The 11,723-nt window shown below is 48.5% G+C and overlaps 1 long non-coding RNA gene across 2 annotated transcripts; it reads left to right on the top strand.

Annotated features, from left to right (window-relative positions):
- Positions 1-81: 81 nt before the first annotated feature.
- LOC141570575 (uncharacterized) lies at positions 82-10,892 on the top strand. Of its 2 annotated transcripts, XR_012494723.1 has the most exons (3): positions 86-422; positions 2,744-2,995; positions 7,143-10,892. It is a non-coding gene; the product is annotated as an uncharacterized LOC141570575 (long non-coding RNA). The 2 variants fall into 2 exon arrangements; XR_012494722.1 differs by having other exon boundaries at positions 82-422; positions 2,744-10,892.
- The last annotated feature ends 831 nt before the right edge of the window (positions 10,893-11,723 follow it).

An 11,723-nucleotide genomic window follows, 5' to 3' on the forward strand; every position in this document is an offset into this window, starting at 1 on the left:
GCCCCGCCCCCAGATGGCCCAGCCCGGGGCGTTCCCTCGCGCGCCGAGTCCTGCTAGGGGCAGATTAGGCAGCGCGCAGGGTGGTGGGAGCTGAGAGCTGTCCCCTGAGCCTGGTGGGGCTGCAGTGCGGGTGGGGACCCTTCGGTGGAGAGGCATGTGTTTGTCAACATTCACTGAGCGCCCACTGACTGTGAGGAACGCGGGCGAGCCAAAATTTCCCCTGCTCTTTGTTGAGTGTCTACCAAAGACTAGAGCCTGTGGGCGCTAGGCATGGAGGATTCGGGGCCCAGACCTTGGCGCCTACCTTCAGAGCCAACCAGGGACGTTCCTTCTGTTCCTCACGCCCTTCCCCGCTACCAGGCTGCCTCCCATCCTCTTCTCTCCACCTTCAACCTGGACCCTGAGAGGGTGGCCGCGCCTGGGTAAGCCTTGGAACCCCGTCTGGTTTTGATGTCCTCCCCTCTCCCAGCATCCACAAGCCCCTTCATTCATTCATTCTTGTAATTCACTCCTTCATCTTTCAGCCCTAACCTGATTCAGGCCCAGTTTGCCAGCAAGAGGCGGTTTCGCAAACTAGACTCTGCTTTGGCGGTCAGACAATTTGGATTTCCCAAACTGTGTAGACCTGTGCTCATCTGCAAAACTGGGATAATATACCTCCCTGGGGAGAGTGCCTGAAAATTGAGTGAGATGATCCCTGTTAAGCCCTCAGCAAAGTAGGTGTTAAGAAAATGGCAGCTTGTGGGCTTGTCCTAGAGTCACAGGTGGGTGGTGTTTGTGTACAGGCCAATGGATGGGGAAGAGGGCCTGTGGAAGGTGGCACTAGGCTGTTTTTGCCCACCCCTTTGGGCAGGGTCTTTCTGGGTAAGGGGCAGGACTTAATCTGTAACTATCTCACCCCCTGTTCTAGAAAGGGCCTCTGCTCCCACCTCTCAGCCCCCCACCTGTCAGCCATAAGGGAGTTGTCTCATTCAGCAGAGTCCACACCACTGACTTCTCCCACAAAGGCCTAGGCAGGTGGGGAAGGGAAGGGAGGCCCTGCCTCCAAGAGCTCACACCTAGTAGGAGGTCGTGTGGTGGGAAGGAAGAAGAGTACTTGTCTTAGGGGGTGGGGTTGGGGAACCACTCACTCCATGCACTGCTAGTGCAGAGGTGCTTCTGAGCTGGAGAAACTCTCCCTTCCCAGCTCTGCCCCCACGAGAGGCTGAGAGAATGATCCCAAGAGGAGAAAAGGGGGGCTGGCCCCTTGGCCCAGGTGGTTGGAGTGCTGTGCTTTTAACGCTGAGGTCTCTGGTTCAATTCCCACATGGGCCGGTGAGCTGCGCCCTCTACAGCTAAGATTGTGAATAACAGCTCTCCCTGGAGCTGGGCTGCTGTGAGCCGCCGTAAGTTGACGTGAGCCGCTGTGTGCTGCCGTGTGCTGCCATGAGGGGCCGGTAGCCATCATGAGCGGCTGGCAGCCAGTGAGAGCTGCCGTGAGCGGCCGACCTACGGCTGGCGACCAACTGCCTCAGCCCGGGGGAGCGCAAGGCTCATAATACCCGCATGGGCCAGGGAGCTGTGTCCTACACAACTAGGCAGACCAGCTTGAACTGGAGTGTGTGGAGGGGAAGAAAGGTGGGGGGAAAAAAGGAGAAAAGCAGGTCTTATCAATCCTATGTCCCACACTTTCTTTCCTCCAATTCCATCCTCACAAGGGCCCTAGAATGAGGCAGCTGAACCTCTTTGGAAGGGAAATGACCCCATGAGGAGAAGTGCTGGGGTTTCATTTGCCCCCTTACACTCTAGGGCCTCCATCATTCAGGGACTTTGCTCTGCTTGTCTTACTGGCCAGGGAGTCCTCTCCTGGGACCCCCAGACTTCTAAACTTCTTGGTCATCCATGCTAACGACTGTCTGCCCCTTTGTCTCTGTTCCTACCATCCAGAAAACTGCTAGTCTCCAAATGGATCTCCCTGTCTTTCCATGCCTCCCTCCTTCAGACAAAGTCCATTCTATCTAACAGCAGAAACTGTCATCAAGGCTTCTGCTTAAAACCTTCCAAAGACTTCCCATAGCACTTAGAACAAAACGCACTCTCCCTACCACACTCTACAGTACTCTAAATGACCCAGCCCAACCTCCATTTCTCATCTCACCCCCTGTCCTTCCCCTCCACGCACCAAGCTCCAGCCACAATGACCTTCTTCCAGTTCTTCAAACCTAATGAGCTTTTTCCCACCTCAGGACCTTTGTATATGATGGTTCCTCTCCCTGGAACACTTTTCCAACTCTACCTGGTAAGCTTAGCCTAAAACTTCCAATTCTTAGCATAAAACTCAACTCCTCAAAGAGGCCTTCCTTTCTGACCACCCTATCATATCACCTTATTCCAATGTGTAGTTATGTCTGTTTATTGTGTCTCCTTGGTTTCCTTGACTCTACCCCAGACTCAGAGCCACATCAGGCCAGGACCTGGTGTGTCTTCTCAGTGGCTGCCACCATGGTGCAAAGCATGTAGTAGACACAAAGAACACATTTGTGGGTTGAAAGACTATATCAATGAATGGAGGAGAGAGGTGTTGGGAAAAGGCTAGGGAGAGGAGGGAAGACTGGGAGAGAGGAAGGGAGCAGGGGTTGCTGAAGGGTTAGAGGAAGGCAGGAAGGGGAGATAACAACAGGAATACTCTTCCCACCTTCAGAGTTCTCTCTCTCTCTCTCTGTCCAGATTGTTCTTTACCATATTCATTTGCTTAATTTTCCAGTGTTCCTGAGAAGCGTCAAATCAATAATGGATTTTCATCACCAGTTGTGGAGGGAGATTTGATGCAATTGACTTGAAAAATGCCACAGCATCCCATGGTAAACGAGTGAAGATCAATGAAGAAAAACCAGATTCTTGACCTGGAGACATTTTAGATGTCTTTGGGGAGATAGAACAAGTTATGAAGAATGCTTTCCTGAAAGGAGGAACACATGACATGGTGGATACCCCACGGCAGTGGTTACAGTCAGAGGTAAAGTTTATTTTCTATACACTTTAAGCATAGCCCCGCTCAGTATGTGAACACTGAGCTAAGTTCCAGGCTCTTCAAAGTGACTTCCATTTTCACAATGAGTTGTTTTACTGTATAAATTCTTGTCTTTTCTCCATCACTCTTCAACATACAAATTTAACGTCCAGGTTTCTCGGTGAAAGTTGGTTAAAAGTACTGGTTGGTCACATTTTCTTGGCAGGGTATATAAGGGTCAGATGATAGAACAGTGGGTCTTGAACTTCAGCAAGCAGCAGCATCACCAACACGGCCTGTTACGTCTCAGAGGGTTAGAGTGCCCTGACCCATTTTCTGAATGTAGAGCCTCACATGTGTGCTTCTCACAAGTGCCCTGGTGATGCTGATGCCCCTAGTTGGGGACCACATTGTAGACGCAGGTCTCTCGACTCCCCAAACAGCCCCGCCAGGGAGTGGGGCCCCTCTCGCCCCACTGTTCAGACTTGGCACCTAGAGATGAGAATCAGGGCCTAAGCAGAGGGCAGGAAGGACTGGGGGCGGTGTCCCCCTGACAGACCCCCACTGGGGGTGATGGCTGGTGGTGGGGTAGCAGGCTGGTGGGTTGGACCTTGGTTCCCACTCTGGCTTGGGCCCTCGCCCTCTGCCACCATCACACAAAGCCCCTTTCACACTAGAACCACTTCTGCTGGGCTGCGCAGCTGCTCAGGAGGTTTGGTTAACCCTGTTAAGAAAACAAACAGCTCCTGGGCCTGGGGCTGGCGGGCGCTGCTGGGCACAGAGGCTGGATTCTTTTCTCCAGGCGGGTGGCCAGAGGCAGACTGGCCCCAGAGGGAGCCCAGCCCCACCTCCCCCCAGTAACTGGACTGCTGGGCCTGGACTGCTCCACCCTGGACGGCTCTGGTTACCTGGGTAACGTTGGACGACACCCTGTGCCTTGGGGTCCTTATCTGTACCTGGGAGAGTTGTGGGGATTAACTGACATCATGCTTTTAAAGTGTTTAGCATGGGGCCTGGCTTGCAGTAAATGAATGTTAGCTATCATTATTTGACTGAATTCTATGAATTTGCTGTTTTGGAGGCCAAAACTGTGGGCTATTGGCAACTGCATATGATTCTTCCTGTATATTGTTACTGGTTCAACTTTGAAACAAGAACAAACTCTACTATTCCTCTTTCAGTATCCTGCGATTGCAAGGTTAGCTTAAAAAAAAGTAAACTACTATTTCAACTACTAATTCTGTGATCAGGAGTTTCCTGATTTTCTCCATATTGTGCAACCAAAATAAGGTAAAAGAATACATTGGAAGCAGAAGTTGGTGTAAATTAGCAGCTATCCTGTTCCTGTCAGCCCCAGAGTACTTACTGCTTACCTTTTTAATAAGTGTATCTTTTTTTTTTTTTTTTTTAAAGATTTTTATTTTATTTTATTGGGGAAGGGGAACAGGACTTTATTGGGGAACAGTGTATATATACTTCCAGGACTTTTTTCCAAGTCAAGTTGTTGTCCTTTCAGTCTTAGTTGTGGAGGGCGCAGCTCAGCTCCAGGTCCAGTTGCCGTTGCTAGTTGCAGGGGGCGCAGCCCACCATTCCTTGTGGGACTCGAGGAATTGAACTGACAACCTTGTGGTTGAGAGCCCACTGGCCCATGTGGGAATCAAACCGGCAGCCTTCGGAGTTAGGAGCATGGAGCTCTAACCGCCTGAGCCACCGGGCTGGCCCCAAGTGTATCTTACACATTTGAAATAATGGAATATTTTTGTTTTGACTATTGGACTTTGGCGTAGGTGTCTAAAAAAATAGTTCTGCTGCTAGAACATTTTAAATGATTCAGCCAGTCTAGATACTTTATTTCCTAGATAAGGAACCTGAGGTGTGAGGAGAAGTGGGCCCTGGAGAGGCTGTGTCAGGAAGGCACCTGACAAGCGTGTCCTGCCTAAGCCCCGAAAACAAAATTTGGCTCATGGTAGGCTGGTCACCTGCTTCTCAGGGAACAGGCAGGGTCCAGCCCCAGGCTCCAGCCAGCAGTGTCACTCCTAGGAGTCACCTGCCCCCTGCCCGGACAAGAGGCAGCCCAGCTGCCTCAGACGTGAGCCAGGGCTGCAGCAGAGGGAGCTGGCAGAGCCCCCAGCCACCTGGCATCTAAGGCAGTGTAGCTTCCCAGGGGGGTGGATTCTGGTGCTACAACAAGCACCCCTTAGTGTGATATGTCAGTGGACCAACCAATCAGCCCCTTTGGTGTGCTCAGCACTGGGGTTCAAGGAACAAAGATGTGTGCAGGTAGCCTCAAGTCACGGGGGTTTATCATGAAGAGAGCTGAGGACAACAGGAAAGCCGTGGCAAAGGCCAGGAGGGGCTGCAGCCCCAGGGCTCAAAGTCTGGAATGGAAGTGCCATGGGTGCTATCTAGTCTCTTGGCAAGTGGAATTTTCAGTCTTGGCCAGTAACGGTCCCCAGCTACTCCCCCAAGCTGCTCCTGTCTTCCAGCTTCTGCTCCTGCTACCAGATGAGAGAGAGTATCTCAAGGGATCAGAGAAGCTCAAATGCCTACAAGGTCAGGTGGGCAACTTGTCCTTAATAGGCCTATTGTACGGACTTACTAAGGTCTTTAAGAAAACAGTTTACTGGGTTAATGTTTAGGTTCCCCCGTCCATCCTTGTGGATCGTGTCAAGCAAATTGGGTTCAAGTCTTAGCTCTGGGGTGTGACCTTGGGCAAGCTTTTTAAGGTCCCTAAGTCTCAGTCTTTGAATGGAGAGAATGATGCCCACGTGGCAGGGCCATGGAGACAGATGGTATTTCCAAGCCCTGAGCACACAGGCACAGAGTAGGTGTTTAACATGTGACAGGTCTTACTGTTAGGCCCTGGGGTAGGAAGGGGCCACCAGGGAAGTCTGGACCCGCCGATACTTGTTCCTAGCTGCCAGGGGCCTTATCATTTCCTGGTGAAGATGCTGTGTAGAGACGTGCTGGTTGGGCCCCTGTGGTCATCACTGCTGTCACTCAAAATGGAAGAGGAAGCGGAGAGCACGGAAGCTAGGAGGGGGCACTCATTTGGAAACAATTATTAATTACATCCCTGTTGGAAAAGGCCTTACCTCAGATTGGACAGGGTTTTTCTGGACCCAAAGTCCATCCTATGGATGCTGAGCAGCTGGCTTCCTCTGAGCAGCCTTACGGGGAGGGGCTCTCTGCCCCCGAGTCTGGTCCTCACTGTCAGAGGGGCATTTCCACAACACCCAAGGATGACCAAGGGGAGGAGCCTGCAGGCTGCACTTGGGGACACCTGAGCACCAACCCGGCCAACCACAGCAATGCCTACTGAACCCAATTTTTTGATCTCTTGAAAAACCCCAAGATCTGGGCCCACAGACTCATCAAACAATAATCACCAGAGCTTAAGGGCACTACTGCCCTTCAGGATGCCTTTGGGGTTAGAGGAGGGCACCCAGAGGAGTAAGAACACACAGTGCATGATGTAAGAAGTTCAGAGACACAAGGCTAATGAGGTCACCTCCAAGAACGTTACACACAAAGGTGAGAAAGACCAAAGGTTTAGGAGGATGACAGACAGTGCCTTGCCATGAGGTACACAGGAGGCCGGGCTTCCATTCCAGTCTGGGGGTGGCACGGAAAGGAGATCAAAGGAAGCTTCCCAGAGAATTATGTATAAAGTAGACCTCAAAGGATGCATGGGAGTTTTCCCCCATAATAAAAATAGCTTTAATTTTTATGATTATAAAATACATAGAAATTCCAAGCAACATAAAATGGTATAAAGATTGTTAATCATGCAACATTCTACCCCTAGAGGCAACCACACTTAACAGTTCAATCAACATCCTTCCCGTAAATATAATTTTATGTAAGTGTGGACCATACCATACATGTAATTCTATACCTTTTTTCACTTAAAAATGTTTTCTTTGTTAATGAATATAGCTATGTATCATATCCAATGACTGTATATATGTAATATCCAATTGTATTATGTACCATAATTCATTTAATCCCTTCCTGCTGTACATTTAAATTGACTTCAATTTTTTTTAATACTTTTCTTTTTGGCGGGGGGAAGGGGAACAGGACTTTATTGGGGAACAGTGTGTATTTCCAGGACTTTTTCCAAGTCAAGTTGTTGTCCTTTAAATCTTAGTTGTGGAGGGCGCAGCTCAGCTCCAGGTCCAGATGCCGTTGCTAGTTGCAGGGGGCGGAGCCCACCATCCCTTGCAGGAATGGAGGAGTTGAACCAGCAACCTTGTAGTTGAGAGCCCACTGGTCCATGTGGGAATCGAACCGGCAGCCTTCGGTGTTAGGAGCGCGGAGCTCCAACCGCCTGAGCCACCGGGCCGGCTGATTTCAATTTCTGTAACTGTAAACAATGCTGTGATGGGCATCTTTGCATAGTCATCTTCATGGACTTGTTTTCCAGAAGTGTCTATGGGAATCCCCATTGAATATCCGGACACATTGGCCAATGCCCGCCCTCTCTACCTACCTACACTGCTATCCGCAATATGCAGACTGTGTCAGACAGGTGTAATTGTGAGACTGGAGAGAGGATAGGAGCTGAGACAAGGGGCTTCAGGTACAAAGCCCACTATTAATGAAGGTTCCTTCGGCCACACAGGAGTGAGAAAGGAAAGAGCTTACTTGGAATCAGTTTCCATGAGGTGTCGGCATGGTTACGAAGGACTAGGGGATACACAGGAGAAGGTGAACTGGGTCCCTCTCATAGAAGGCCAGGAGTGCCAGGCAGCGGAGTTGCAATTGGAGAACATTGAACAGTTATCTACTTGGCACCTATTCAAAGCCCCAATCTCTGCTCAGGCCATGGAATTATAAAGCTGTGCCGCTTGGGAGTTTGTCTGGGGGAGAGAGCCAACATGAAACCACACAGCTGGGTCGCAAGACATTAGCAGATGATGTACACACCGTTCCCAGGGCCAGAAGATGGGCTGAGTTGTTCTCACCCATTTCTAACTCAGCTCCGGCCTGACTCTACCCAAACACGGAGCAGACAGTCTTAGCTGGTGACTCAGAAGACAAAGTGTTCAGTTTGGGCTCGTGCTAACTGCAGCAAAAGTGTGTCTTTTGCTCCAGAAGTGATCACCATTCTCTTCCCCTTCTGGTTCCCCCAGGACTGGTGGGGAAAACCCCACTACCGGGGGGCCTGATGTCCCTCAAACTTCATGATCTTCAATCCATGTGGGCTCTAAGCTCACTCAGCAAAGGACACTCCTCCCATCACCATTCTCTCTCCTCAATCAGTTCCTGGCCCAGTTAGCAGATTTCCATTATCTTCTCTCCCTTTTTAAAATTGAGCTGCAAAGGCATTTTTTTCTTTTCCTTAGGGTTCCCAGCTACAAGTGCATCCAGAATGAAAATCTGGAAAGAGTTCAAAGTTACAAATATTTATGTGTAAGTGACCCTTCCTATCATTTTGACTTCTCTCACTTATACTCACTGAATACTTGTATTAAATGTGGGGGTCCCTCCAGCTCTGGGTCCTCATCTACAGGACTCCGGAGCCCAGAGATCCTTAGGAGAAATAACCCAAGGGGAAGCAGGGCAAGTGTAGACTCATCTCCATACCTCTTCTCTAAACCACTTGCCTCCAAATAGGTAAACAAGACCTCCCTGAGAACAATTATTAAGCAGGAGACCTTTACTCTGTACCCCCCGCCCTGCCCCCCGCCATCTATCTTTCCTGCTCCCTGCTCTGTGCATCTGTTCCCAGACATGGTTCTGAACGTTCTTCCCTTTCTCTCTTCTGAATGTTATTAACATGCTAAGTCTGATCCACCTTTAAATAAAACAAAGCCTTCTTTCATTCTGTCTCCCCCACCTATCACCACGGGTCTCCCTTCCTGTTCATAAGAGCCTCTTATACCACAAGGTCAGCACTCACTGTCCCCACCGCTTGCCTCCCATCTGCTCCAAACCTATTTGGCCTCCTGTGTCACCTTGTAATGAAGAGCTTCACCCTGAAATCCACACGACAAACTTGTGGATCATCCTCGTTTCCGCTTCCTCCCTCAGAAGACAAGATCACATGGCTCCATCTCCACCCATCGAACCTCTCTCCTGAGCTCCAACCCAAGCACAATCCTCCCCGGCTGCTCTCCGTGCCCCCAGTCTCAAACCTTCTGCTATGTCTAAATTACAAACATGACCATGTTATTTCCTGCTTAAACCCCTTCAGTAGCTCCCACACTTCCAGGTCATGTGTGACTCGGTTCCTGCTCATCCCTTTCCACGGACCACCCACTGACTGACTCTGGCCACCCCGAGACACTGCATTTTACTAGATGGGCCCACCTTCCACTGGCAGGGAACAGGGAGGCTCATGGTTCCAGCACAAGGAGCAAACCCCTCTCCACCTTTAAGACGGTTCAAGCATCCCCTTCTCCACAGATCCCTTCCCGGGTGGAATGACTCCTTTTGTGCCACTATTTCCTGTATACGGGCCTCTGGCTCAACACTCCTAACCTGCGAAGGGCCCTCTTGCTGTCCATATCCAAGGCCTGCACAGAAATGCACAGGCCCTGTCAGCCTTGGATGCAGGAGGCTGAGGAGGACGTTCTGACACCAGAGGAGAGTCCATCCCAAGAAAATAATAAAAAGAGACTTATATCAAGATGATCACTGGATGGACCATAACAAAGCGTAAAAAATCAAGGTAGAAAAGTTTAAGTTTCTGTGAAGAAGAGTCACAAATATGGAAAAGGAAGGAAACTAGTATAAACCCTATGGGGCTAGACTGAAGTATCAGTGTGAATTCATGATTATAAAAACTAACTCTTTATTTGTTATCTATCTCTTCATATTTCTATATATCTTCATATTTATTCCCTTGATTTTTTGACCAAGCGTAGAAGCAATGACACTCTAGCAGAAATGAGCACACTCAGCACCCACATCTTGGTTTGTAAATATAATTTCCCAGGAAAAGGAGTCAAGACTCTTTGGAGAAATGGTTGATTCCAGGGCTGGGGCAGGAAAGATATAAGATAAGCCCAGAATATCTTGCTAAGCCAGAAAGTGTTCATAAAATGAAGGGGGCATGTTAAAAAGACACAGGAGCTTGCTAGAAATCTGAGATGGATGGAGAATCAAAATAAATCAAAGGAATGACTTGCAACTTTGAGTAAAATAGGAATCTATTCATCCATATTGATAAATAAGCAGATTAATAAATAGGGAGAAAAGATGCTTTTCTTTAGAAGGAGAATGTCAACCAATAAATGAAGAAGAAATGATGGAGTTAGAAAATCACATTGGATAAGGAACAAAAAATTATCTCCCCCCAAATTACTTGTTCATCACAAAGGGGAGAGTAGTAAATTTAAAATGCGGAAACCTGGCACACGTCAACTTAACCAAGCGATCAGAGTTAACGTCATCATTAATGGGACCAACTGACATCACACGCCGACTTCAGATGCACCGAGGACACTTCACTTCTGTGATGTTCCTGCCCAACATGCAAAACCCTAATCTAGTCACGTGGAACCATGAGACAATCCACGCTGGGGAACATTCTACAAATCACCTGACCTGTATTCTTCAAAAATGCCAAGGTAATGAAAAGCTGAGGAACTCTTCTGGATTAAGAGACACATGTCATCATGAGTTACAGCTACATGTAATACATGATTCTGTACCAGGAAAAAACGAACTGTTATAAAGGACATCGCTGGGACAAATGACAAGATTTCAATATGGACCATGGATTAGGTAACAGTATTTATTAAATCAGTGTTAACCGTCTTGATTTGGTAACTGTACTTACGGTTATAACTTAACGAAATATATATTGAAGTTTTGGTAGTAAAGGGATACAATGTCTGCAACTTACTCTCAAATGACTCAGAAAATACATAATAAATACAGATAAAGCAAATCGGGTAAAATGTAAACACTTGGGAAATTTGGGTAAAGGATCTATGAGAGTCCTTTGGGTAGTCCTGTAACTTTTCTGTAGGTTTGAAGTTATATTGAAATATAAAAAGTTACCAAACAAAGCAAGACTCCAACAAGGGATGAGTCAGAATTATGGTACAGTTACTCTATGGCAGCCTTACAATGAGTGACATAGCTTTAGAAATAAAGTTTGTGAAGACACGTAACAATACAGAAAAAATGCTTATAACATACAAATATACAGTGTTGAATGATAAAAGCAGGATACAAAATATTTTGTGTATATTATTACAACTATGCAAAAGCAACCATATAAAAGACTGGAAGGGTAAAACTCAAAGGTGGTAATAAGGATATTGGGTGGTAGGAAGAGATTGTGACTTTTTTCAAAAAACACAAACAAAAAACTAAAAACAACCAACCTGTTCACAATACTTACTAGAACTGGCGCTTCCCCCCGCCCCCCAGGTACTGGAAGTCAGTGCTATTTACTGCATTCTCTTGCCTTAGGCTGCCCTTCCCCAAACTTTAACCACCCACCAAGGAGAACTGACAGAGCAGGTCTGGAGCGCCTCAGGCAGAGGCATCTTTGGGGGGGGGTGGGGCTGGGAGTGGCAAGGTTTCCCTGGTAGGCAGTCTGCCAGCCCTGCCCCCCAGAACAGCTTGGCAGGCCCTCTGACCAGTGAGCTTAAGCAGCTGTAGACACAGCTGCGGGGAAGCCCAGCAACAGCGCATGCGAGTCCCAGGCCGCCTGGCCAGGCCAGCACAGACCCCGCTGGAGGCTGGGCGCACAGTAAAGCTTCTTGGAACC

The sequence above is a fragment of the Rhinolophus sinicus genome, linkage group LG03 (genome assembly GCF_036562045.2).
Source record: "Rhinolophus sinicus isolate RSC01 linkage group LG03, ASM3656204v1, whole genome shotgun sequence".
Lineage (NCBI taxonomy): Eukaryota > Metazoa > Chordata > Mammalia > Chiroptera > Rhinolophidae > Rhinolophus > Rhinolophus sinicus.